Source organism: Rhinatrema bivittatum, chromosome 3, assembly GCF_901001135.1.
Source record: "Rhinatrema bivittatum chromosome 3, aRhiBiv1.1, whole genome shotgun sequence".
Lineage (NCBI taxonomy): Eukaryota > Metazoa > Chordata > Amphibia > Gymnophiona > Rhinatrematidae > Rhinatrema > Rhinatrema bivittatum.
The window spans coordinates 69,157,966-69,185,760 of NC_042617.1; positions in this window are offsets into that span (position 1 = coordinate 69,157,966).

Genomic DNA, 27,795 nt, shown 5'->3' on the forward strand with positions numbered 1-27,795 from the left:
AAGCGAGTGGCCGGCCTCTTTGAAAATTCACCCGGCGCGCATAGGCCTTTGAAAATCTACCCGTTTGTTTTTAGTGCATACTATTTTTTTTTTAACAAGTGTAGTTTCCAATTTTTTTGAATGGCATGCACTAAAACAAAATTAAACTAAACAAAATTTTGTTAATGTCATTTCAGATGGGAAATAGCAAAAAAAAACCCCCAAAAAACAAAATATTGTTGAGGTTTCAATCAACAGTACATCCCCTATCTTAGAATTCTCTTACTAGTGGTTGATCAGTGTAGAGGAACTGCCTGCAGAGGCAGCAGAACGCGTTTTGGTTGGAGGCAATCTCCACCGCTGCCCTGCAAGCTCCTTAAGTTGCTGATGATGTGCGGCAAAACATTGGCAGGGCTTTGGCTCCAGCAGTAGCTCCCCCCATTCCGATGCCTATGACTACTAGAGATGTGAATCGTGTGATCGATCGTCTTAACGATCGATTTTGGCTGGGGGGGGAGGAAATCGGATCGTCGCGGTTTTGTTTTTTTTTTAATCGTGTAAATCGTAAATCGGGGGAGGGCGGGAAAACCGGCACACTAAAACAACCCTTAAACCTACCCCGACCCTTTAAAATAAATCCCCCACCCTCCCGAACCCCCCCAAAATGTCTTAAATTACCTGGGGTCCAGTGGGGGGGTCCCGGTGTGATCTTCCACTCTCGGGCCATGGGTGCGTTAATAGAAATGGCGCCGGTGCTACCTTTGCCTGTGACAGGGCAAAGGTAGCGCCGGCGCCATTTTGGTTCCTGTCCCCTGACGTCACGAGCGCAGGAGATCGCTCCCGGACCCCTGCTGGACCCCCAGGGACTTTTGGCCAGCTTTGGGGGGCCTCCTGACCCCCACAAGACTTGCCAAAAGTCCAGCGGGGGTCCGGGAGCAACCTCCTGCACTCGAATCGTATTGCCGTATTGCAAAATGGCGCCGGCTATACGGCCATACGGCCGGCACCATTTTGCAATACGGCAATATGGCCATACGGCCGGCGCCATTTTGCAATACTCGGGCCGTATTGCGAAATGGCGCTGGCCGTATGGCCGAATTGCCGTATTGCAAATACGATTCGAGTGCAGGAGGTCGCTCCCGGACCCCCGCTGGACTTTTGGCAAGTCTTGTGGGGGTCAGGAGGCCCCCCCAAGCTGGCCAAAAGTCCCTGGGGGTCTAGCAGGGGTCCGGGAGCGATCTCCTGCGCTCGTGACGTCGGGAGACAGGAACCAAAATGGTGCCGGCGCTACCTTTGCCCTGTCATATGACAGGGCAAAGGTAGCGCCGGCGCCATTTCTATTAACGCACCCGTGGCCCGAGAGTGGAAGATCACACCGGGACCCCCCCACTGGACCCCAGGTAATTTAAGACATTTTGGGGGGGTTCGGGAGGGTGGGGGATTTATTTTAAAGGGTCGGGGTGGGTTTTAGGGTTGTTTTAGTGTGCCGGTTTTCCCGCCCTCCCCCTTCCCCCGATTTACGATTTTTGACGATAAATCAGGGGAATTCCTATCGTATCACGACTCTAACGATTTTTGACGATTTAAAATATATCGGACGATATTTTAAATCATCAAAAAATGATTCACATCCCTAATGACTACTGGTGGAAGGCACGCCAAGGCAAAAGTGACCACTTTTCTCTGGCAGCACAATTCTACCTCAGCCATGACCTGGCAGACAACTCCAAAGCTGTACTTTATTTTATTTTTTTTATTTATTTAAGGTTTTTATATACCGGCAATCATGAGAACTGGTTTGACTTTTATGTACAGGAAACGTTATTTACAAGCTGTTCCACAGGCACATTTGAGTATACACTGTTCTCACAAACCTATACTAAACATTTCACAGTTCACATTGAGAGAGATCCCTGAGGTGACCGAATACATTACCAAATATCTTTTCTTAGTCATGGCATAAGGATTTTAAAGGAGTGCTGCCTATTACTGGCCTCTTTGAGAAATGTTTTTCTCCAATCTGGAGTTGTTCCTTCTCATGGAAGAATCTACAATGCAATTCAAACTTCTTTAGTGTACATTTGGAGGATCCTTTTTACTTGCTGTTCCACGTCACTCACTGAATGGAAATTTCTCATAGGTGGGATTACATATTCCTCCCAGAAGGGCACGGCTTTCCTAGAGCTAGGCATGTCTTCTACTGCCATGCCTCTGGAAGTCTTTCTCCAAATATCATCTTCTGTCTGTACATGCTGCTTCACACACTGCATGAAATGACTTTCTCAGAATGTACTACTGAAAATCTATTTCTAGATCATGCTTATAACACTCTGTAGGAATGTACATGAAAAACATTGTGGGATTAATTTGTTCATCTATTGTGTTGCTCAATGTGCAGTGATGGTCAAAAAATCCAACAAAATGTTGGAAATTATTAGGAAGGGAATGGAGAATAAAGCAGAGAATATCATACCTTTCTATCAGTTCATGGGGAGACCACACCTAGAGTACTGTGTGCAGTTCTGATTGCCACATCTCAAAAAAGATAGAACTAGAAAAGATACAGAGAAGGGCGACCAAAATGATAAAGGTGATGGAACAGCTCCACTATGAGAAAAGGATAAAGAGGTTAGGGCTCTTCAGCTTGGAGAAGAGATGGCTGAGGGGAGATAAGATAGAGATCTTTAAAATCATGAGTGGAGTGGAATGGGTAAATGTATTTAAAAAAAATACAAAGACTAGAGTATTCTCCAGGAAATTACTAAAGAGCACATTTATAAAAATTTGGAGAAGATATTTTTTCACTCAATACACAATTAAGTTCTGGAATTCATTGCCGGAGGATGGTAAAGGCAATTAACATAGTTGGTTTTAAAAGAGCTTTGGACAAATTCCTGGAAGAAAAGTCCATAAACAAGAAGATTAACTAGGTAGATTTGAGGAGATCCAATGCTTATCTCTGGGAATAAGCTACATGAAATATATTTACTATTTGGAATCCTGCCAGGTACTTGGAATGTGGACTGGAATGACCCCTGTTGGAAACAGGATAATGAGCTTGATGGGCCCTTCGTCTGATCCAGTGTTGCAGTTATGTTCTTATGCTATTATTTGGTTAGTTTAACTCAGTGATTTGTTTTGTTCAGTTTGGGGCAAAAATGTAATTTTTTGTATTCTCCTACAACTTGCATGGAAATTCAGTGAAACACAACAGAGGGATTTTTATTTTATTGAAGACCAATGTTTCCACCTGCTTTGGCACCAGCTTGAACAGTGTGACCTCATAATCAGGCCAAATTATTAAAAGGTGCGGGAGAGCCGGCACTCCAAGTTGAGCACCCGCTCGCCCAGCATCTCTCCTGGGCATATGATTCTGTATTTAAATGAGGCCGGGCACTAATAAGGAAGTGCTAGGGACAATAGCGCATCCCTAGCTCCTCCTTATTAGTGGAAAAGGCGGCTGTCAGCGGGTCTGACAACTGACGCTTAATTTTACTGGCATCGGTTTTCAAACCCGCTGACAGCCACAGGTTAGAAAAACGGACCCCGGCAAAATTGTGCGTCCATTTTTCTAACCCACTGACTGGCAAGCAGATTTTTGTTTTGTATTTTTGGTACCGCCGACTTAATATTGCTAGGATATTAAGTTGGAGGGTGTACAGAAAAGCAATATTTTCAGCTTTTTGTATACTTTTTGGCGTTGCTTAGAATTTAATGCCTGCCCTTGGGCATGCGTTAATTTCTGAGAATAAAATATGTGGCTTGGCCGCACATTTTACTTTCTGTATTTCAGGCGACTAACTAATAGGCTTATCAACATGCATTTGCATGTGATGAGCGCTATTAGTTTTTTTTGGGGGGGGGGTTGGCTGTGCATTTTCCACGCACTATTTCCTCTTACAGTATAAGGGGTAATAATAGCACGTCTAAAACGTGCGGCCAAACGAAGGCTAAATAGTGCGCTTGGCTGAGCGTACTATTCTGTATCGGCTACCACTGAGAATATGCGTTTACTAGGCACACTAACTAGTTGGTAAGAGATGAAATGTGGACCACCTTTGCCAAGTTTGGCCATACTGCAACATTGTGAACCTACTATACTAATGGATTTGTTGCCATTTCCTTGATAGACTCTGTGAAATAGCATGTAACTGAAATTTGTGCTGGGGTCTCCTTTGTTGGGGGAGGATAACCTCTTCTGTTTCCAATCACTATAGCTATGGCCTATGTCAGGAAAAGAAGTGGTAGTTGATAGTGTGCTGCTCATGTGGACAATAATGAGTGGGGTGCCCAAATTTTCCTCCACTGCATCTCCACTGTCTTTCTGATTCTGGGGCTCCCATTTCCATACTCTAGCCACCAGAATCTCCTTCCAGATAATTAGGCGGTTGGACCATACTGCCCTTTACCCATTCGTCATAAAGCATGGCTAACATATATGTATCCTTCTTTGTAAGGGGTCTGAGCCTATCATGCATCTGCTTCTGCAAGGAGACCATGAACAGCAACACTTCTGGTGGCAGTCCCCATTCCCTTCAGGACTCTTCTAACTTCTCCAGGATATTGACTATGGATATTACCTCACCCATGGTGGCTCTTGTGGAACTGAGATCCTCCATGATATCCTTGAAGGGCTTATGAAGGAGTGGCCTTACTACCCCTCCTTAACCTGTATAGGAACAGGCTAGATGCTCATCTACCTTAAATCCCATAGAGTGAGAGATGTGTGGGCAAGACTCTGCTGGGCAAGTTAAAAGGCAGAGCCAAGCTGAGTTCAGGAGGCCCCCATGTCTCTAGGTCGCCCATATGACATAGTGAGGGCAAAGGTAGCGCCGGCGCCATTTTGAAGATTGGCAATACGGCCCGCGTGCAGGAGGTCGCTCCCGGACCCCCGCTGGACTTTTGGCAAGTCTTGTGGGGGTCAGGAGGCCCCCCCCAAGCTGGCCAAAAGTCCCTGGGGGTCCAGCGGGGGTCCAGGGGCGATCTCCTGCACGCGTGACATCGGGAGCCAGGAACCAAAATGGCGCCGGCGCTACCTTTGCCCTGTCACATGATAAGGGCAAAGGGCCACCGGCGCCATTTCTCTTAACGCAGTCGTGGCCAGAGAGAGGGAGATCGCGCCGGGACCCCCCCACTGGACCCCAGGTAATTTAAAACATTTTGGGGGGGTTCGGGAGGGTGGGGGATTTGTTTTAAAGGTTCGGGGTTTTTTTGGTGTGCCGGTTTTCCCTCCCTCCCCCGATTTACGATTTCTAACGATTTTAAAAACAAAACAAAACACGACGATCAGATTTCCCTCCCCCCCAGCCAAAATCGATCGTTAAGACGATCGATCACATGATTCACACCCCTAGTTGCTAAACTGTTGTCTGTCTCTGAAATTTTATTTTATATTGCAACAAGTCCTCTCTTTCACTATACTGAGTTCTCTTGTACCCATTCTTGATGGCTTTATTTGGATACACTCTGGCTTGAAATTGATGCATCAGTTCTTAAGATTTTTCTTTGAAATTATTTTTATCTGAACAATTTCTTCTATACCAGAAGAACTGTGATACTGGGAGACTATTTTTTAAAGGAAGTGGATGAGAGCTTGAATAGTGTAAAAAAGTATTACAATCTGTGGATTTCTTGAATACACTAGTAGAAATAAGACCTTCTGTGGTTTTGCTAATTAAAAGGTCCAGAAAAGAAATGCAATTATAATCCATATTTAATGTAAATTGAATATTTTAATCGCACGTATTAATCCATGATACATTACAGGAGGACCTTGCAAGACTGGAAGACTGGGCATCCAAATGGCAGATGAAATTTAATGTGGACAAGTGCAAGGTGTTGCATATAGGGAAAAATAACCATTGCTGTAGTTACACGATGTTAGGTTCCATATTAGGAGCTACCACCCAGGAAAAAGATCTAGGCATCATAGTGGATAATACTTTAAAATCGTTGGCTTAGTGTGCTGCAGCAGTCAAAAAAGCAAACAGAATGTTAGGAATTATTAAGAAGGGAATGGTTAATAGAACGGAAAATGTCATAATGCCTCTATATCGCTCCATGGTGAGACCACACCTTGAATACTGTGTACAATTCTGGTTGCCGCATCTCAAAAAAGATATAGTTGCGATGGAGAAGGTACAGAGAAGGGCAACCAAAATGATGAAGGGGATGGAACAGCTTCCGTATGAGGAAAGGCTGAAGAGGTTAGGGCTGTTCAGCTTGAAGAAGAGACGGCTGAGGGGGGATATGATAGAGGTCTTTAAGATCATGAGAGGTCTTGAACGAGTAGATGTGACTCGGTTATTTTCACTTTCGAATAATAGAAGGACTAGGGGGCATTTCATGAAGTTAGCAAGCAGCACATTTAAGACTAATCAGAGAAAATTATTTTTCACTCAACGCACAATAAAGCTCTGGAATTTGTTGGCAGAGGATGTGGTTAGTGCAGTTAATATAGCTGGGTTCAAAAAAAGGTTTGGATAAGTTCTTGGAGGAGAAGTCCATTAATGGCTATTACTCAATTTTACTTATGGAATAGCCACTGCTATTAATTGCATCAGTCGCTAACCAACCTCTTTCCCTCTTCAACAATTCACCAACTTAAACGTGCAAGGGAATCCTTGTGTGGTGATAATCTTGTCCGGAGGTAATTGATAAGGATAACCGATTTTGCAGTTATCCTGTCTTTTGCCTCCGTCTATTATTCTTTTATTAAGGTCACAAAATGTTTTTTTGTTTTGTTTAATTTTTCTTAAAATCCCTTCTCCCCTGCTGCTTTTCCGACCCACTGCTAGTCTTACGTCATACTTATCAAGGTCGTCGCCTTTATTGATGTCTCATGGGTACGGAGCTGCTCGTCCGACACGGGCCATGTTTCGGCACAATGTGCCTGCTTCAGGGACTATGGGAGAATGAGCTGTGTCCTAAACAGGGTTCACAGCATGCTAAGGTCCTTTAACATAGAAAACAATTTAATTAAGCATCACAACTCTGTGTCACATTCATTCATAATTCTCAAATTTTCACCCACCTTTTCTTGAAAGGCTTACTTGTCAAAAGCTTCTGCTGTCTTCTCGTGCGACGCCTTCTGTGTCTGCCTGGGCGTCTACTCTATTCTCACTGCTTTTAAAGCCTGACTGGGAAGTCCACCGCCCTCTCTGGCCAGAACGAGGCTACCTCAGGTGAATGCTATAGAACTCATTAGTTCCGTTCTAACTCATATATGTGATATTATATCTTCATTTAGGTCAAACTCGAGTATATAAACACCTTTACTACGTGTCTATTGTGATGTTAACTTATAACCGTGTTTTACTGATATTAATTCCGGGAGTTTCACATAATTACTGATGTGTAACCTATTAGGTTAGCAACAATTTTAAAAAATGGAGGAGTTGATTATATCATCTAAAACTCAGATGTTAAAATATTAAGGGTAGTGCATATCAGGCTTGAAATGGAGCACTTTAAAGAGAACAAGAAATAAGTCAATTGATACATTAATGAGGCTGCAAAGATTCATTTGAGCAATTCAACATAGCACCCGATCAAATGTCAAAGACAAGAAGACTGTGGATAGCTAATCTACTAAGCGGCGCGGCACAAGTGCCCCGCCCAGGACACGCCCACTGACATTGATACCTATCACGTCAGAAACAGTAGGAGCGGACGTGGCACGCACAAGTCCACTACCAGGTCCGCCCGAGAAAAGAAAGATACGTGTTGCAGATCAGATGAAGTTCTCCATCAGGTCCCCTAAAGCTACACATCAGTAATTATGTGAAACTCCCGGAATTAATATCAGTAAAACACGGTTATAAGTTAACATCACAATAGACACGTAGTAAAGGTGTTTATATACTCGAGTTTGACCTAAATGAAGATATAATATCACATATATGAGTTAGAATGGAACTAATGAGTTCTATAGCATTCACCTGAGGTAGCCTCGTTCTGGCCAGAGAGGGCGGTGGACTTCCCAGTCAGGCTTTAAAAGCAGTGAGAATAGAGTAGACGCCCAGGCAGACACAGAAGGCGTCGCACGAGAAGACAGCAGAAGCTTTTGACAAGTAAGCCTTTCAAGAAAAGGTGGGTGAAAATTTGAGAATTATGAATGAATGTGACACAGAGTTGTGATGCTTAATTAAATTGTTTTCTATGTTAAAGGACCTTAGCATGCTGTGAACCCTGTTTAGGACACAGCTCATTCTCCCATAGTCCCTGAAGCAGGCACATTGTGCCGAAACATGGCCCGTGTCGGACGAGCAGCTCCGTACCCATGAGACATCAATAAAGGCGACGACCTTGATAAGTATGACGTAAGACTAGCAGTGGGTCGGAAAAGCAGCAGGGGAGAAGGGATTTTAAGAAAAATTAAACAAAACAAAAAAACATTTTGTGACCTTAATAAAAGAATAATAGACGGAGGCAAAAGACAGGATAACTGCAAAATCGGTTATCCTTATCAATTACCTCCGGACAAGATTATCACCACACAAGGATTCCCTTGCACGTTTAAGTTGGTGAATTAATTGCATCAGTAGCATGGGATCTTCTTAGTGTTTGGGTAATTGCCAGGTTCTTGTGGTCTGGTTTTGGCCTCTGTTGGAAACAGGATGCTGGGCTTGATGGACCCTTGGTCTGACCCAGCATGGCAATTTCTTATGTTCTTATGTTCATGTGTGAAACAATTTCAGTTCTTCGACAGTACCATCCCAAATTATAAAGATGTCATCAATGTAACATCTGTAGAAAATGGCGAATAATCAATCCATTGGGCTTTGAAATCCATCATGTATATATTAGTGATGCTGGGGGCCATGGTGGCCCACATGGCTGCACCTGATGTCTATTGGTAGTAGGTGTTCTGAAAAATGAAAAAGTTATTCTTCAAAGCCAGCTCAGCTAATTTGTGAATAAATTTGGTAGGTACTCGATGTGGACGTTCTCTGCTCTCAAGGAAATTGAACAAGGAATGTAAGGCATTTTCTTGTGGTATTGATGTATACAGAGACTTAATGTCCATGGTGACAAACCAAGATTTAGTTATGTCTTGATCTATGGTTTCCAGCATACATAAAAAATGACTGGTGTCTCGGATATAGAATTTACCCTGTTGTACAAGTTTGCGTAAATGACAATCTATGTATTGGGAAAGAGGTTCCAGTAATGATTCATTGGAGGAAACAATGGGCCTTCCTGGTGGATTGTCCAAGCCTTTGTGCACCTTTGGTAAAATGTATATTGTAAGGATTCTAGTAAATATGGGATTTAAAAATTGATATTCCTTTCCTGTAATATATCCCTCATCTCTGGCATGTTGCCAGTGATTTTCTTAATTTGTTTCTGCAAAGATTTAATTGGATTTATCTGTAACTTGTGATATGTTGTTGAATCATTAAGTTTCTTTTACATAATCACTCTTATTCAGGATTACAACCGATCCGCCCTTATCGGCTGGTTTAATAATTAAAGATTTTTCTTTGGCCAATGTGGATAGAGTTCTTCTGGAATCATGATTCAGAGTATTGTGAAATTTTGGATCTTTTTTCTCTAAATGTTTGTCATTCTTCATCACATCTATTATAGGATGTATTAGACCAGGTGGGTTCCACGTAGAACGACATTTGATGAAAGAATTGTCATGAGGAATTGATGGAAAATTGTGAAAATGATTTTTGAGTGTAAGAGATCTAATAAATTTCTGAAAATCTACATGAAATTGGAACGCATCATCCTTGGCAATAGGCACAAAGGAAAGACCCAAATTCAATATCTTATTTTCCTCGGTAGATAATGGATGATCTGATAAATTGATGATCACCTTTTCTTGCCTCTGTTCGTTCCTCACGATCGAGTTGTCAAGTGAGTTGATGTGCCTCGGAATTCTCTCCAATTTCTCTTCCCTCTTTTCTTTGTGAAACCTTCTTTTTCCAAAAAATTCCCCTCTATGTTTGAATTTTCAGTTTCTTCCTCTTCAGATGAATCCTCTGATGAATTATTGAAAGTCACGTGTCTGGGTGATTTTGTCTTGGGTTGTTATCATGCATAAATATTTCCTTTTTCATAATCAGTTTTGTCTCTCCTGAATTTTGAAGTTTTATTATCCTTGAGTTCTCTTTTGAAATTGTTGATGGATTTTTGAAGATCTGAATAATTACTTTCAAAACTCTCTGGTCTGATGTCTGTTTTTATTGCAATCAACTTCTCATCCAATTCTGCTTTGATTGTGTTACATACATTTTGTGTGGATTCTATAATGAGGACCATTAGATCGAGCGAACACTTATTAAGGATGGCATTCCATCTCTCTAAAAACCCTTGATTTTCAATAAAGAGTTTCGTAAACCACATGGTATTCTTTCTTTCTTGCAATATTCTATTAACGTAATGCCATGTAATTCGCTTCGGATTAAACATTTGGATGTATTAATGATATCTGACCATGTGTGAGATGAGGGTTTAGATTTCAGAATGACGTATTCCCGCAATCAGAACTTGAGAGAAATTTTGTGCCCTGCATTATTAGCGGTGGACAACGAACAGCAAACCACATTAGACAGAACTAAACTAAATGAGATTCCTGCCGGAGGAAAATTGGAGCTCAGAGTTCCAGATGGGATCAGATAAAGAGCTATGGGTGTATACTAGGCAAAGAGCACAGTAGATGGTGGTGGTAGTGCTATCTGGGGAAACATTAATGTGTGGGGGTGAGCTTGACCCTAGAACCCTGACCCCAAGCCTAGCTGGCAGGAGGTCAGCTGAAGGGGAGTGGGGAATTGAGACATTTTCCTGGATGGGATCCAGGAGAAGTGAAAATGCATGGACCATTGGGTCCAAGCTGAGGGGGAGGGTATGTGAAGGAGTCTCCTTAACCTGTGCGGGACCAGGCTAGAGGCCTGGTCCACCTTAAATCCCATAGAGGAGGAGAGCTCTGTGCGCGGGACCCTGGTGGGCAGGAAGAGCTCTGTGGGTGGGACCCTGCTGGGCAGGTTAAGAGGCAGAGCCCAGCTGGGATCAGGAGGCCCCCACGTGTCTAGGAGTAAGAGCTCCTGTCCCTCTCTGAGAAGTTGTGTTGGGAGTATCCCGCAAAGATAGACAGTTATTGCTAGTATTATTTGCTATGTTAATGAAAGTTGAAATTTCATAAGAAATGGCTGGAGTCAGTGTGGTTCCTGCTCCAGCCCACAATATTTCACTCAGTCATCCTTGCAGGCTTCAAGACTCATATTATCTGCTTCATATTTAGTCAGTCATGATGCCCTAGGGGCAATCCACACCTATCTCATTTTCAAAAGACAAGTCATGAAGGGCTATCTTTTGCTCCACTAACCTCTGGAGAATTAGGTGAAATTCCACCTAGTACCTCCATCTTAAATGAGCTGATGCTCATCCTCCATGCTCAAGTGAAAATACCCTGCTATTTTCCTTCACTCTTTATCAGTTCCTTCAGCTCCTAGACTATATTGCTCTCTTGGACTCTTGCAACCCAAATGCATGACTCTCCATTATTTAGAATTAAATCTTAACTGCCAAATTCTAAACCATTCCTCAAAGTTTGCTAGATCTTTACTCATGTTTCCATACCTTCCTGTCTACCCTCTTGCAGATTATGATATCATCAGCAAAAAGACAAACCTTTCCTAATAGTCCTTCTGCAATATCACATGTTCAATCTGATGATCTCAAGGTGGCCAAATAGGTGAATAAGGTGATGGCAAAAGCAGAAAGATGCTTGGGTGCAAAGGCAGAGAAATGGTCAGCAGAAAAATGTAGGTGATATTGCCCTTGTATATGTCCCTGGTGAGACCTCATTGGAAAACTGTGTGCAGTTCTGGAGACTGCACTTTCCAAAGGATATCAACAGGATGGAGCCAGTCAGAGAGTGGTTACAAAAATAGTCAGTGATCTGAAACGTATATGAAGAGATACTTAAAGATCTGATTCTTTACAGCAAAGGTTGTGGAAGCATGGAAAAACCTCCCAGTGGAGGCGGAGACTAGGAAATTATCCAAAGTCATGAAAGCATGGGACAAGCACAGGGGGTCCTTGAGGGAGTAGTAGGGATAAGAACATAAGAAATTGCCAAATTGGGTCAGACCAAGAGTCTATCAAGCCCAGCATCCTGTTTCCAACAGTGGCCAATCCAGGTTACAAGTATCTGGCAAGTAACCAAACAGTAAATAAATCTCATGCTACTCATACTGGTAATAAGAAGTGGCTATTCCTTAAAGGGTCGATTTTAAAAGGCCAGCGCATGCACGTGGATGTGACTATTTTATAACATGTGTGCGTTGGCGTACATATGTTATAAAATGTGATTCCCACAAGCACATGCACCGGATTTTAATGTCTGCGAGTGCATGTGTGGGTAGGTGGCCTTTTCCGCGTGCAGAGGGAGGGGATTTTAAAAGTATCTCGCTGTGACGTGATCGGGCCTTTGCCCATTTCCCTCCCAGTCCGATCCAATAAAGGAGTGAACTGGGAGGGAACTTCCCTAACCCTATCCTTCCTCTCTCTTCCTGACTCCTAAACTAAACCTATTTATCTCCAATTTTTTTTTTAATACTTACTGCTCCTCTGGAGCAGAACTCCATGTGCCGGCCGGCTGCCGGTGCACGCTTCCCCGGAACAGTGTCTAATGGTGCTGTCCCGGCCCACCTTCCGCCCCGCCCCTCCCTGTCCAGGAACCATTTTTGTCCAAACCATTTTTAAGCCCTGATATGCTAACTGCCTTAACCACATCCAAAGCCTAATTATGTTGTATGAAAAAGAATTGTCTCCGATTTGTTTTAAATGTTCTACTTGCTAACTTCATAGAGGTCCAAATTCAAAAGCCATAATAGTTATCCATCTAATCGGCTTCCCCAGGTATATTTAGCCCTTAACCGGCTAAATTCTATTAATGTAAACCTATTCTTCCAGCATTATTACCTAAATAACACTTGAAGCATTACTTAGGTAATAGCCTATGTTAAGTTAGAAGCAGCCGGGATCACTGAGAAGAGTGATCCCAGTACAAAGAAGAGGGTCCACTTTGGGAGGTAATGAGTAGGTGGAGGATATCAGCCAAAGGTGGAGGAGGGAGATGAGTGGGGAGCAGAGGAGGGACAGTTAAAATACTTTTAGTGGGGAAGGAGGGGGGAGGCCTGGGCAGGCAGAAATTGTTGGATGAAAGTTTTAAATCTTCTGATCTCAAAGGTTTTGGCCAGCTTATGGGGTCAGCCAAGGGGGAGGGGGTACATACATGTGGTGGTAGTGGGGGGTGGGCATTGAGTTGGAAGGCCCATGGCTCTGAGCTTTTTGTTTTCTAAGTCATGCTACTTACCTGGATATCTCCGAAGATATCCAGGTAAGTAGCGAGTTAACCGACCACACAAGGCCCGTATAACTTTAGGCCTAACTGGCCATATTCAATCACTGTCCAGTTTATGACCCTACCTGTGTAGGATAGGCACACCAGAGTGGGGTTACAACTGTGATGACCTCAAGGTAGCCAGTCAATGTGACGAGTTAGGAAGCTAAGAGGTAGATTTTAAAACTGTGGCTTGCGCAAAAATGGCCACATACGTGCTTATGTCGGCCACGTGCGAACAGCTTATACCTATCAGAAGTAACTGCAGTGTAGTTTAAATCATTAGAATTCAGAGAGAGTTAATGTTTAAAAGAACTTTAAACGGACCTTCAAACCACCCTCTGCGAATATTGGGACCACTTTTATTGGTTCCCTAATTTTTCCGCGTTAGGGACTTCTTTAATCATCGGTCCAGTTAATGCATTCAATGGCAAGAAAAGTTTTTTTTGAAAGAATTTTTTAAATTTAAAGTAAAATCGAGATACTTCCCCTGATTGGCACTGCGCGACGCGATATCCCGTTTCGCTTTCACTGCCTCAGGGGCTATCCTTCTAGATTGTCAAAGCCAGGAAACTGTATCTCTTGTACGAATGGATAACTCTGATTCATGAGCAGTTCCATTTGGCGCTTTAAATTAATGAGTGGACTTCATGAGTCAGAGTTATCTGACAGGTATAAGCTTAATCAAAACAGGACTATTGTGGTGGTGTTATAAAATTCCCTCACTTGCGTGTCTCAAAACTAACTATTGCAGTTGGGTGTGCACAAGCTTAAAATTAGGAATACACATATGTGTGCCAGGGATATTTTATAATATATGCGTGAATGTACGTGCAGGATATAAAACGTCTGATAGGTGTATACTTTGAGTTCGTCTGCATAATACTGATTATATATAGAGTGTGATTTACAATTTTGATTAAGCTTATACCATCTATTGGGAAGGAAGTGTTTTTTTCTGCCTCCTTCCTTGCCCAGAACTGGAAGTTAAGATTTGCTTCCAGAGTAGATCTTTTCCCCATAAAAGTCCATTAAAATTGAATTAGAAGGAGAAAGAAGAACATCTGGAGAACCCCCAATTGGAGTCCTCACTCTACTATGGACAACAGGGACACACAGCTAGGACACTTCAGACATGCTGGAATACTCGCTCTTCCCAAATGGAGGAAACAGATATCTCAATTTTTCACACTGAGGGACACTTATACAGGAGAAGAACTGTAAACATCTTGTACTCAAATTTCTACCAAACCTGGATGTAAATGGACTTTGATTTTTCTACACATCTTGATTGCATTATTACAATTCCCAGTACAATATTATTTGAACACCCAGCAGGGGAGTCACGATTGCTCTGTTCAGGAATCTGTACCGAAGAGCAACGGTAATATATACACACACAAGATATCCAGTGCCTGGGCCCAGAAGGTTAGCCTTCACCCTCACAGAAAGGACTCACACCTTGGGGATACAGGAAGGGAGAATGAGAAGTGTAAAGACAGCCCCGGTTATAAATTCTTTCATGGCCCTTCATGATGTGACAAGGATACCTGTCCGCAGCACAAGGACTTTAAGAGACTTAATACTGACAAGCTGCTTTTAAGTTCCATGCAAGGAAAATATCCATCAACTATGACAGCCCTTTAATGAGATAAATGTTCACTGCTCTTCAAAACCTTCCCTCTCCCATTCTAAGAACATCACGATCTCCTATTTTAAATGTTGTACAGCAAAAAAGAGTAAGGATCAGGTGGCACATAGCCTCACATCCTGTAGTGCCATGCAGAGGTAAAAGCATGTCCAACTATTAAAACTGAAGTATCCCATGATGTTTTATAGATGCAATACATGGCTGATGAGGTTCTTTAGGTTATATTCATCTTCATTTGCATACTTAAGGAGGTGAAAAATCATCAATTTCTTCAAAAAAAAGTACACTGCTGGTAGGCAGAAAGGAAGCACTAGCAGTCAAGACTATTAGTGTCCTTTAACTCATCATTACAGACAGAATTTAAAAGCTTCCAGGAAAATTAGATGTTTAGTAATAGAGCGTGTTTGGGAAGAAGTGGGAGCACAGCGTGTTTGGGAAGAAGTGGGATACACCTATCAGACGTTTTATATCCTGCACGTTCTGATGCTGCAGGAAGTGTGCTGGACCAATAGGAGCCTCAGAGCTACCCAGGAAGCAAGGAGAGTAATGACCAATTCAGAGAGAGGAAAAGAAGAGGCATGGGCTCCTGCTGAAAGAAAAAAAAAAAAAAAGAGAAGCAGGCTTTTGTGTGAGTCCCATGCAAAAAGGCTCATGAAGGTGTACTACACCTAGAAGAACACTGCTGAACACCAGTGAAAGGGAAAGAATCTCTCAGCAGGGGACAGGGTCGAGCTGGGAATAAACTCCCCCCTTGCTATCCTGCCTTATGTCTGGAGACACTGGCTGCAATTTCTGTGCAGGGGGTTGCTGTTCCTCTGCTGAAGGAGCCAACAGAGATAAGAAAAAAAACAAAACCCCAAAACAATCTAAATCTTGACTCTAATAGTGAGAAGCAGAGGGTTTCCCTGAAAGTGCATTCCTGCACTGGAAGCTCATAGTTATACTCTGCAACAATCAGAGGTTTGCTCTATACTTGCAAATACTATAGGAGGGACAAACTTCAGTAGGATTTCAATTCTGAGAAACCCTGTGTGCTGTAAACACTGGGACCAACAGTGATTGCCTGCTCAAGCAAACTCACAGGTTGAACTAAACCCATTTTCACAGGATGGTCCATATCAACCTACCACAGCAGCCATGTATGGACATTTGGTTTATTCAGGGTATCCGGGGCCCCGCAACTTGTTTTTTGGGTTGTTTTTTTGTGCATGTACCATCAAGACTGAGGGAACCTTTTTCTTTTATTTCTAGCAACTTGCACTGGGTTTTTGTGGGTTGCTTGAATGCCTTTTGCTGTTTCTGGGGTTGCCATTGCTATCAAAAGTGACATCTTACTATTCTTAGAGATATATATATATATATATAACTGTTGTTCCTGTCTGTTACTGTGGGGCATTATTCTGCTGTTGTTTTGATTGCCATTGTATTTATGTCTCTTTGCCTTTGACAAAGAATAAGTTGTATTAAAAGTTTCAGCATGTCATGGTGTCTCCTAGGTGACGTGCTCAGGATCAGCGGCACTAACTGCATTGAATCTGGGGTGCCTGTGTTATTTCCCCAGTATCTAAAGAGCCTGCAACCCCCATCTGGCGCTATTATATTGGGGCTGGATGAGTCCTCTGCTGCAGCACACCTCCAACTATTGGTGACAAATTTTTCCCCACAACACCTAGTGGGGGCACTGCGGTGATATGTAACATCTGCCAAGAAAAGGTTTCATAAAATGGTGCCCGTGGACATGAGGCTTGAGGGCAGTGGAACTGTGAAAGTGTGTGTTACTGAAGAAGAAAAATGTGATGTTTTACAACAGTGCTGCATTTTGGAAAAAGCTAAAGAAAACGTCCTCATAAGAATACATGGACTAAAGATGGCCACCGGCTCTGGGTATGGGGGAGGGGATCAAAGTAAAAATCCCTGTGCCCCTTACCAGAGGGTGGTTCTGATGTTGTCCATGCAGGAGGGGCTGGAACCTGTCAATGGAGGCCCTGCCAATGATAGCCTGAGGTGTCTTCCAGGATGCTCAGGGGAGACAACATGGTGCTTGTGTGCACCTGAAGGAGAAGAGCTGTATGGGTGCGATCATGCACCTCAAGTGAGGAGGCTGTTGTGGCATGGGAACTTGCCTGGGGAGAAGGAGCATCAGAAGGGCCAAATAAATGAAGAGCTGCTGATGAGCAATTAAGCAGCTGAAGAAGAGGCCCCCCCCCCCTTGTTGAGTTGGAGCCATCGCCAGGGAAATCTGTCTGCACCGATATTTCCCCTGTGGCAGCAAAAGTTGAGAGACCAGCACAGGGTGAGCAGGCCCGAGAGGAGAGAGAGCCATTGGAGTGCTTACACTGGGAGCAGTGACATCGATGGAGCAGTGCTGGGTCATCAGGAAGACCAGCATAAGAGCAGCAGCAGTAGCATGGCAGGAAAGCGGCTGGGGTCTGAATAGAGGGGAGTCTGCCTTAAAGAGACAGCTCCCGATTCAGAAGACACTTTCTTAAAGGGGCTAGGTCACTTGCTGCCTCAAAGGGAAGTCCCTATAGCAACAGATGCCGTACATTGGTTGTGTGTGTGCCTGCCTGCCCACCTGGACTAGCATTCGCCAGCAGTGCAGGTTGGCACCTGTGAAAGAAGACTGTGATCTGTTGCTGACTGTATATCTTTTATTCCGGTTAATCAGCTATAAAAAGGGCAGAATCAGTTAAGAAACTATTCTGGTTATCTGATGTGCTTGTATGTTCTGGTTTTTTTTTTCCCCTTGCAGATCCTGGTATATTCCCATGAAGCTGAAAAGAGTTGAATAGACTTTGAGTGAAACTACAGTTTGAAAACAAAATGAAAATACAAAAAAAATAGCAAAACTTCAAAACCATATAAAAATGGGTGTTCCTGGGTCCCTGATTTTTTTCTTGCTTTGCTGTGTGAACCGTGGCGTTTCTGAAGCGATGCCCCACTCTGGACGGAAGCAGAGGGCACAGGAGCGTGAGTCTTTGATCGCTCCTCTTACCTCATCAATTGTGGGGCCGACGGATGCTCACGCAGTCCGGGAGGTAGACACTCCAGGACTCGGATCGCCATCGGAGAAACAGGAGGAAGTAGAACCTGTCCCTCTACAGGAGTCACTAGCATCCCCGGAGGATCGAAAGGCCCTGGTTAACCCGGCAGAGGTTCGCTACTCCGATTACCTCCAGGGAACATCGGAGGGGGAGCAGGGAGAAAAGACCAGCACGGACTTGGAAGACTTGAGCCTCTTAGGAGCTATGTTGGAGTCCCGAAGAGCCTCTGAAGGACCCGGGGAAGCCACCGGCAGCGTGGAATTTCCACATTCAATGGGGGAAGATAGTGAGATCCTGGTGTTGATCAGAAAGGAGCTGGTAAGACCTCAAGTTAAGAACATGCCATACCGGGTCAGACCAAGGGTCCATCAAGCAGAGCATCCTGTTTCCAACAGTGGTCAATCCAGGCCATAAGAACCTGGCACGTACCCAAAAACTAAGTCTATTCCATGTTACCGTTGCTAGTAATAGCAGTGGCTATTCTCTAAGTCAGCTTAATTAATAGCAGGTAATGGACGTCTCCTCCAAGAACTTATCCAATCCTTTTTTAAACACAGCACTAACTACATCCTCTGGTTGCTATATGGGAAGCAATTCAGATTTTGAATGAAAATGTTTTTCAGCAGTTAAACCAGATTACAAATATGGTAAAAAATTTGGACTCTAGATTAAAAAAAAAAAAAAAAAAAGTAATACATGCAGTTAAAGAAAATAGAGAGACATGTTCTTCTCTGAAGGAGGAAATAAAGGCTGTTTCAACAATTTCTCAGAGCATTATAAAAGAAAATCAATTGCTATCAAACAAGTTTGAACAGCTTGAAAATCAGAGCAAAAACAAGAATCTTATATTTTATAAATTTCCCCAAAGATCCTCTGATAACACCAAAGGACATGTGGAGAAAAATACTTGTTGGAGATATTGAAAAAATATCTGAACAGACTATTCCTCTGGTCTCTAGGATCTATAATATTCCTCCATTTAAAAAGAGTGCAGCTTCTCAAGATGGCCCACAAGTATTAACTCCTGTGGCAGCGGATTGGGACATTACAAAAATTTTAGAAACATCACAAAGTGAGTAGGTTAAACCATCTACTTTAATAGTTACCTTCCTGCTAGAATCCGACAAGGAATGGATTCTGAAAATGTTCTTCCGACATCGTCAAGATATGGTTTTTTTCGGCCTGAAAGTCAGCGTTTTCCCTGATCTGGCCAGGGCTACACAGTTGAAAAGAAAGCACTTTCTGCAAATGTGTTCTCAAGTTTTACAAATTGGAGCATTTTTTCTTTTAAAATATCCATGTAAATGTATGATTAAGTATAGGAATTTATCATACACTTTTTTTTGTTCCCTCTCAATGAAAAAAGTTCATGGAAAATAAAGAAATATCTGTAACTACTTCCTCCCCCTTAGATGTGGATAAGCGCTAATTAGTCGGTGGCTTTTCGATGAAGTATGTATAAATACCTCCGGTTCAGACGCTATTTCTTTCTAGGTATAGATGTAATTCTTTCTTTCTTTCTTCTTGAGGTTGTGATTGGACCCCAAGTAGGGGACTTGATATGCAGAAGTATTGTATAAATTTAGATATCTATTGTTTTTCCTTTTTTTTCCCTCTTATTTGAATAACCATTCTGCTTGCAAATTCAAGTTGCAAATTCTTGAAAAAATTGTATAAATACTCATAAATTAAAAAAAAAATGCCAATTGTATAAGCCATTTAATTCTTCATCAGGTTGGAGTCCATCCAATATGATTTTGAGGCCTAGCACTAACTTATTTTTCCTTTCAGGTTCCAGTCTTGTCCTGTGTCCCTGTTATAAAGGTTTTCCTTTTGCAGGCCATATGAAAGGCGTATGAAGAGAGTGGTGATGTGAAGTGATTTTGATTTTGAATTTAAGTGCAAAGACATTGTGTAAGCTGGACATGGGTTTAGATGGGGGTCAGCTGGGTAGAGGAATCCCAGGCTGGCCATGTTATTCTTATGTGCTGGTATTGTGTAAAAGGTGTGGGTTTAAGCTATTGTTGCATCTGCCGAGTTGGATGCCCCTCTGGTATCCACAAGAAGAAAGACTAACGTACTAAGTGTTAATGGTGTCTAGCATTCCACCCAGGAACTGCATAAGTGGACACATGGAATTTTTCTGTATTTGTTCCCTGCTGGATAGAATAGGGTGCTGGCCTTGAATGGGATGATCCTTCCTTAATCCTTGATGCTTCCTATGTCAGACCAGTGGAAGAGATATTAATGCCCAGTGTTCCCCACCTTACAGATGGAAGAGGCCAAAGGAACCTGATCTTTTGAGGTCTTCCCCCAGGAGACCTAGTTGTGCTTTCTTGACAAAAAGTATGTATGCTGAGTTTGGTGGGTCCCACTACCATACAAGAATAGGGGAAAGTAAAGTAAAGTCGGTGAACGGATCTGGAGAACAGATGTAGTAGTTACTATAATTGTGTACTGTCTTCTTATTGCATGTTAAGTGTTTAAAGTATAACTTTGAGTCTAAGTCTATGCTGGTCATAGGCTCCTCTAGGGTTAACGCTCCCCCAGGTGGTCAGACTTGGTAGTGTAGACACCAATTGTCATAAATTCATTAAAAATCTCAGAAAAATCTGTGGATGTATCCCGTCTCCACATTCTTTTTCTTTTGGGGGAAGGGGAGAGAATGTGGCAGACCCACTGGTCAGCCACTATGTCACCCTAGCTCCCAGGCCTTAGGATTTATATCAACTTAAGTGGAGACAGCATTCCTGCATAGGCCCTCCCCCAGAGGCTGCCTGTGAGAGATGATCTCCTAGTCTACGAGGTAGGGTTAGCCCTAGTTAGAGTGTGGCAGGGTAGATTTAACTTTGCGGGAGTAGGAGTGTTTTCAGTCTGCTTTCTAAGGGGCCGATGCAATACAGTGCGCTCAGCCATGCGCACTATTTAACCCGCTGTCGAACGCGGGTTAAATAGGCGCTAATCCACCCCCTAATGCATTAGGGGAATTAGCGCCTATTTAACGCGCATCCAACACGGAGCAAATGAGTTGGTGCTCATCACATGCAAATGCATGTGAATGAGGCTATTACTCATTCACTCCAAATGCAAAAAATAAATGTGCATCTCAGACGCACATTTATCGCTCAGCTATTAATGCCCGGCATGTGTAACACCCCCCCCCCCCCCCCCCCCCCCCCCCCACACACACACACGCGCAAATTCTCTGGATTTACGCGCATAAGGCTTTTAAAATCTGGCCCTGAGTTTTTACCACCAAGAGGAAAGGAAGTTGTTTTCTGCCACCCTTTCTTGCCTTGAGCTGGTAACTGTAAGGACTGCTTTCGGTGCCTGGCTTTTCCTCCAGGATGGTTGCATCTGCATTGTGAAGAGGAGTCGGAGGGAGAAAAGGGGAGAAGGGTGTCTGGAGAACCTCAGCGGAGTTTTCACCCTGGGACACAGAACACTGCCAGGTTGAGGTACAGGATTCTTCATGGATCTCAGATACTAGGTAGGGTATCTGTCACAGTTAGGATACCCCAGCTATCTTGGGTCACTATCTATCCCGGTCGTGGAAGATAAGCCAATTTCAAGCCCCTGCCTGGAGCGACATATCCACAGAGTTAGAGATCAACTAAATCTTGGCTCTTGTAAATCTAAGGACCGTGAATGCAATTAGACATTTCATTTGTTACACCTCTTGCTTATTTTGAACCCAATCCAAGTAAATTTTAATTTGAACATCCATCCAGATAGTCCGGCCTGGATTGTAAATGTACCTGTCCTGAAAAGCAAGGGTAACACACACCTATGGGATACTACACAACCCTGCCTGGGCCAAGAAGGTTTTCCTTCACCCCCACAGAAAGGACTCACTCCTTGGGAAAATAATGTGGGGCAAGAAATTGAGGATCTAACATTTTTTTTTTTTTAATTTTATTTAACATTTTTCTATACTGAACTTCATGACGGGCGTCATATCAGGCCGGTTTACATCAAACTTAGGGGTTAAATTAGTAAAAAAACGTATAACAAGAAGGCCGAAGCGCAGTTACAAATAACAGGGAGAATGAACATGTCTAATAAATTCTTTTATGGCCCTTTGGAATTGGAAATGTTCCCCTAAAAAGGGTTACAATAGTAACAATGGAGTTAACATTCAAAAAAACACTGAGCACTAACAGGTAAATTGGAGAGCACATGTGCCCATAAACGAGCATATTGGGCACGCAAGCAAAAATTTTATATTGTGCATGCAAGTAAACACGTATCATTTAAAATATCCCTACCACGCGTGTGTGTGGAGCCTTTTCTCGCATATGAGAGAGAGAGAGAATCTGAAACTCTATATATCCCACATTGCTTTGCCTGGGGTGCAAGAGTCTGTAGACCAGCGGTTCTCAACCTGTGGGTCGCGACCCCGGCGGGGGTCGAACGACCAAAACACAGGGGTCGCCTAAAGCCATCGGAAAATACATATTTCTGATGGCTTTAGCCGCTGAGAAGTCACGCTACCGTCTGCAGCAGCGCTATTCAGCTGGAACGCACGCCGTTATGGATGCGTGTTCCAAACTGAATGCCTGCGCGCATGCGCAGACGTGATTGCATCATCCGTCCGGGGCCTAAGGGGCGAGGGAAGCGGGGGGAACGCTCCACAGTCCATAGCAGTGCATGACATGTGTCCGGCGCTTGCTGACGTCATCAGTGGGCGGACGCAGCAAGCGCCGGAGGACAGAAGCCTAGCAGGCGGAGAGGCAAGAGGCGGAGAGGCAAGAGAGCCTGCGAGACAGCCTGCTGGTGTAAAAAAGGTTAATAATGTAAAAACAGTACACACACCATACACACAATACTGTGTAAGTGTAAGGTGCTTTGTGTGTAATCATTTCTGAATTGGTAAGCAAGAAGCAACCACAACCATCTCACTGAATTTGGCAGCATACTGTTGCAAAATATTGCACTGTTGTTTACTGTTATATTACTGTTGTTATATTTAAACCCATGCTATGCCATGGTGAAATGTTATTTATTGGAATTAGTAATAAATATTTCTCAACATATAATTAAATATTGTTTTTGTGATTAATCACTATGTTTAAATTATATTTGATTTGTAGCAATGAGAATACATAATGCATATCAGGTATTTACATTCCGAATCATAACTGTAGCAAAATTACAGTTTTGAAGTAGCCATCAAAATTATTTTTTGGTTTGGGGTCACCGCAACATGAGGAACTGTATTGCGGGGTCACGGCATTAGAAAGGTTGAGAACCACTGCTGTAGACCCTTGTAACCCTGCTCCCCCCCTCCTCCATTAAATCCCACCCTGATCTGAAAGTGTCCCTCTTACAGTGGAAGATATATAGAATGTCAGATTCTCTCTCGCTCTTTCTCTCTATCTCTCTCTTCCCTCCCCCCTCCCCCACCCGGTATTCAGGACTCCTCTGGCTCAAAATTTCCAGACTTGTGCCTCATCAGGACCAGTAGTAAAGTTATGCAGGTAACATGGCACATGTTTCCATTTTGCACCTTTTCTGCCTCCTTAAAATTTGCTCCTTAAAATTTGCGTTGTTCGCGCACGGCAGACAATCACATGTATGGGGCCATTTTTGCACGAGTAACACTTTTTAAAAATTTACCTGTAAGGGGTGCAGCCTTCAAAATTGTGTTTCTTTTTATTTTTTACTTTGTTTTTGTGTTATTTTCCCTGGGTATCATTTTGTTGAATGTTTATTTTGTTTGTTTCTTTGCAGAAACAAAATAAACATTAATCCCCCCCCCCCAAAAACAAAACAAAACAGGTCCTCCCCAGGTCCCCTCTGTGCCCCCTTTCATCTGCCCCCAAAACGTGTTGGGGCAGGGAACCACCCCAACTCCACTTAGCTCATTTATGGGGTATACTGAAGAGCAGGAGGTGAGCCCACTTACCTACTGCTCCAGGGTCATCTGCTTTCAAATGCACTAGTCGGCCCTGAGACTGGTGCCAACATTACGATAAAATGAAACATTTTTCTTGCATGGCTGTACATGAAAATGGTACTGGCTAGTTCTAGGACCAGAACCATTTTGAAGTTATTATGATGCTGGTCTCAGGACCAACTGGAGCCATTTGAAAGCAGATGATCATCGGCCAGGAGTTGAGTGGTCATATCTTCTTCCCCGTAAAACCCTCAAGGATAGGATAAGTGGAAGCTGGGGTGGTTCTTGGCTCCCAGGACCTTATGGAGGGGGTTTGAAGCCCCTGAGCCACCGGCATGTTGTTTTGGGGCATCCCTGGGGAGGTCCCAAGGAAGCCTTTCGTCATCGGAGGTTCCCCCTCCCCCCTTTTTTTTTTCAAAATCATGCAGATTGTAGAATGCATCTAGAGAATAAGAGGGCAGAAGTTCTTTGAGTTGGCAGGAAAGGAATGAGGATCATTGTCTAAGGGAGCTGAAGGAGGGCAGCTCTTCCAATAAGGGAGGTTACTGAGATTTGTCTCCAGAAGTTATCAGGTGACTAATATAGCAGTTTGCTGAGAATCAGAGTAGAAAAGAACTACTCTGACTAGCCAAGTTAGAAAGTTTAAGAGCCTGCTCAGTACAGTGAAGTGAGAAGTGTCAGAGATGTGAGCCTTTGGGCTATGGTGTGGTTGATGCAGCCTAGCAGGTGAACCTTCTAGGCCCCCATTGACAGCAGGTGGACTTGATCTTATTAAGACTGGAGCTGGAGCATCACCTATACCATCCCCGTTCCCCGCAGGTTGAGCCCTTGGGTTCCAGGGGCCAGCAGGGCTTAGGCAAAAGACCCATAAGAAGCTATCTGATGAAGTCAAGTCGTGGGCAGAGGTCAGGTCTGGCAGCGAGCAATGTTATCCAGGTCAAGGCCTAGGTCAGGGAAGGCAGTGAGCAGGCAGGTCGAGGTCCACACTAGGGTCAGGGCAGGTGGCAGTCCAGGAGAGTAGTCAATATCCATAGAAGAGGTCAGAACCAGGAATCAGGCAGAGATGGATGGACAAGACAAGACAGGCATAGGGGACCATGACACAGGCAGAGAGGATACGGCAAGGTAACAGAGAGGCAGGGCAAGGCAAGATAACAATGGGGCAAGGCAAGGAAGGTAACAATGAGGCAAGGCAGACAAGGAGGCATGACAAGGCAAAAAGGCAGAGAGACAAGTAACAACACACACTGCAATGCAGTAGGACCTATTGCTGAGGTGCCAGGCTGTGGTCTTAGTGATGTTGAAATAGGACCAGTATATGATGTCATCATAGGGCACCATGGAGTTTTCCCCGCTGCGGGCCCTTTAAGTTTCAGCCAGTGACATGCACATGCATCTAAGGAGGCCCAAAAGAAGGAGGAAGCATGGCGGTGTCCCAACCACTTGAAGGAGTCAGCATTGCACTGAGTGAGGCCCACTGAGGGACCATCCTACAGGTGTCCAAATGTTACAGTACCCCCCTTCTAACTCTCTTCCCCAAGCCTCTTGGCTTAAGCTTCTGGGGAAAGCGTCAATGGAATGTCCTAGTAAGTTGGGTGGCGTGAACATTGGAAGCAGGTTCCAAACCCTTTCCACTAGATGAGGTAGTGGAATTTATTCTGGATTTGCTTGGAGAAGAGGATCTTCTGGAATTCATACTCGGTATCCTCCTCTGAAGTTACCTCCATTGGTTTGGGAGGGGATCGTTAGGGCCACGATAAGAGTAGAGTTTTGAGAAGTGAGACATGGAACACATTGTGAACCTTGAGGGTAGGTGGCAATTTTAACTGCTAACACACTGGTCCAATTTGTCAAATGATTGGGAATGGCCTGAGAAAATGCAGTGAGAACTTGGTAGATGGATTCTTAAGCCATACTAAATCCTCATGTTTGAGATGAGGTGCCAGCCAACACCTTCTTTTATCATGGTAAATTTAACTCCTAGTCGGAAGTAGGAGTGAAACTTTCCATGGTAGAGGGGAGGCACGGCTGAACAACCTCCCACTCACTGACATTAAAATTAGCTGGGCGGGCCTAGTCCTCCCTCTCAGACTGAGCAGGCCGGGCTAGCCAAATAATGAAACCCCCCTCCCATCTACCTTAAAAATAATTAGCTGGGCTGAATGGTATAATTTTCTTTCTCCCTCTCACTCACCCACCTACATACCTTCAAAGGCCCAGTGGGCCAAACTCCCTTACAGCCACCTGCCTATCTTAAAAAAAAAATAGCCAGGCACCCTTCAAATCCTTCTCTACCCCCAGGGAGCCCCAGTCTGAGAAGACCTTATCTTTTAAGGTAGCACTGCTCCCTCACTGATTGTTAATCAGTCCATCCACTGTCGGCTGTCAGTGAAAGGAATAATCCCCTTTCAGAATTCTGAATGGACAGCCTTCTGAAAGGGGATTGGTCCTTTCACTGACAGTTGTCAGTGGAGGGACTAATTAGCAGATAGTGAAGGAATGAATACATTAATATTAAGTGCTGGCAGAGTGCAAGCATTTAATATTATTTCACTCCTTCATTGTGAAAAAAAGCTGTTTAGGGTAGGGATGTGAATCGTGTCCTCGATCGTCTTAACGATCGATTTCGGCTGGGAGGGGGAGGGAATCGTATTGTTGCCGTTTGGGGGGGTAAAATATCGTGAAAAATCGTGAAAAATCAAAAAAATGTAAAATCGCAAAACCGGCACATTAAAACCCCCTAAAACCCACCCCCGACCCTTTAAATTAAATCCCCCACCCTCCCGAACCCCCCCCCCAATGACTTAAATAACCTGCGGGTCCAGCGGCGGTCCGGAACGGCAGCGGTCCGGAACGGGCTCCTGCTACTGAATCTTGTTGTCTTCAGCCGGCGCCATTTTCCAAAATGGCGCCGAAAAATGGCGGCGGCCATAGACGAACACGATTGGACGGCAGGAGGTCCTTCCGGACCCCCGCTGGACTTTTGGCAAGTCTTGTGGGGGTCAGGAGGCCCCCCCCAAGCTGGCCAAAAGTTCCTGGAGGTCCAGCGGGGGTCAGGGAGTGATTTCCCGCCGCAAATCGTTTTCGTACGGAAAATGGCGCCGGCCATAAGAAGGAGTAGAGGGAACACAAAGAGGAGGAATGGACAAGTGATTTGAGCAATGGGTTGAGAACCAGGAAAACCAGTGTTCAAATCCTGATTTGCCCGCTGACATTCCCTGTGACCTTGGGCAAATCACCTTAACTCTCATTGCCTCAGGTTCTCGTTAGGAGAGTAACCAATCATACCGGAAAACCTATAACCATTGTACAGTGTTGAACATACCTAGGAGCACTGTAAAAATAAGTAGTATTACTTGTTGATTAGCCATAGAGTATCACTGGCCATTTTAATATTGTATGACAAAAGTCTTCCCTACCTTCAGACAGGCACATTGGTTTCCAAGAAACTCTACTTCTGTTTCATTTGTTCTTACTATAAGTGTTTTGATGGATTAAACTATTTACCATGTCAGCTAAATTAAAAAATTTGAAAAGATGGTACACCAAAGCTTACCATGCTTCTTCTCTTAGTTTTTATATTATGAGCAGAGATTTTTGAGTATAAATCCCCCCCTTCCCCCACCTGCCCCACGTGTCATAAAGAATTTAGTCCAAGAAACAATTAAAGACAGTTCACATTTGTCATGGAAAGACTATCCAAGATTTATCACAAGGTTCAACTTGGTAGCTTACCTACTCAAGATCATTTCCTTAAATAATTGGTACTACACAAGTTTGACCTAGTTCTACAAGAATAACTGAAACTCCAAAGATATTTTTAGCTAGTTATTAACTTATTCCATGTGGTGAAGTCATTGTTTCA